General features: G+C 36.4%; 1 non-coding gene across 1 annotated transcript; it reads left to right on the top strand.

Annotated features, from left to right (window-relative positions):
- Window positions 1-1,237: 1,237 nt before the first annotated feature.
- Window positions 1,238-1,310, top strand: TRNAK-UUU (transfer RNA lysine (anticodon UUU)). Its single transcript has one exon. It is a non-coding gene; the product is annotated as a tRNA-Lys (tRNA).
- Window positions 1,311-1,479: the final 169 nt, after the last annotated feature.

Here is a 1,479-nt window from a genome sequence, read left to right on the forward strand (position 1 = left end):
CGCGATTTTTTAGCCGCTTAAAACTTGCACTTGCTTTTCTACCGATCTATCATTCTAAAAACTCAGATTAAAAAGTTCAAAACTTAGACGAAAATTTGTTGAATTTTTCTAAGTTTTGTATAAAATTTGACTTATGTGGTTTTGATTAAAGCATGAACCATATTTTTAAACAAAAAAATAACAAAAAAATTTTAACCGCGCGCATCATTTGTTTATTTGCATATGGGCATACATATAAATGCATCTACATAGGTATGTATATGTATTTACAAACATTTTTATGCGCTTGCCTTTTAGCGTGTTTAAAATTTTTTCAATGAAGAATTTACTAATTGTTGACGAAAATATGGTTTACAAAATTTTCGCAAATTTATATTAGTTAATTGGAATTTTTATGAAAATAACATTTTTCCAAAATTTATCCAGAAATTTTTTGTAATAATTAATTAATGTTTTCGATTTAATTCAATGAAAGGGGCAAAAGTCATTTTTGTTGATAGATATAAACGTGCACAAAAATAACATTTCACAATTGCTAATTTTTTCGAATTCTGTTATTTTGTGCCGCTCTGCGCTCACGCTGTTAAAAAATTNCCCCTCTGCCCTATGCTTATTAGATTTTTGTTCCTCTTTCCATTTTGTTCTTATTTTTTCATTTTGCTTTGATCTGCTCGAAGTGTGGTGGGACGGAAAAATTTTTGGTATGGTGGCAGCCGACACTTCTCTACCGACACCGTCGGTCGAGTGGTGCACTCGTCGACGTGTGGTATATTTGGCCGACTGCACCCCAAAATTTTTGCGCAACAAAAACGGTCCACTGGAAATGCGCCTTCTCATTCATAGACGTTCTCTGGTGTTGCTGCTTCTCTGTTTTAAACGTTCTCTGCTGGTTCTCTGTTTTAAACGTTCTCTGNCACCGTCGGTCGAGTGGTGCACTCGTCGACGTGTGGTATATTTGGCCGACTGCACCCCAAAATTTTTGCGCAACAAAAACGGTCCACTGGAAATGCGCCTTCTCATTTATAAACGTTCTCTGCAAAAACGGTCCACTGGAAATGCGCCTTCTCATTTGTAACCGTTCTCTGGTAGTGCGACATCTCTTGAGAAAAAATGAGGTTATTTTACGAAACATAAATCTGGTATAATTGTAGCTTGTACAACAACCATCAGTGGTGAAAAACTTAGCAGTATTAATGGTATGGTGACAAAACGAATATTTGGTAGAAGAACGGCAAGTGCCCGGGTAGCTCAGTCGGTAGAGCATTGGACTTTTAATCCAAGGGTCCAGGGTTCAAGTCCCTGCTCGGGCGATTCTAGTTTTTTTAATTTTATTTTTTTTTTATTTGCTTAAACTACTAAATTAGTGGGCCGNCTTAAACTACTAAATTAGTGGGCCGGTTATTTATTTGATTGGACACGAGAGAATCATGTTGTTTATCAGGATGTAGCGAACACAAGTGCGCATTCCATAAACCGCTG

This window comes from Rhagoletis zephyria, unplaced genomic scaffold (genome assembly GCF_001687245.7).
Source record: "Rhagoletis zephyria isolate East Lansing unplaced genomic scaffold, Rhagoletis_zephyria_1.1 Rzeph_scaffold_18506, whole genome shotgun sequence".
Classification (NCBI taxonomy): domain Eukaryota; kingdom Metazoa; phylum Arthropoda; class Insecta; order Diptera; family Tephritidae; genus Rhagoletis; species Rhagoletis zephyria.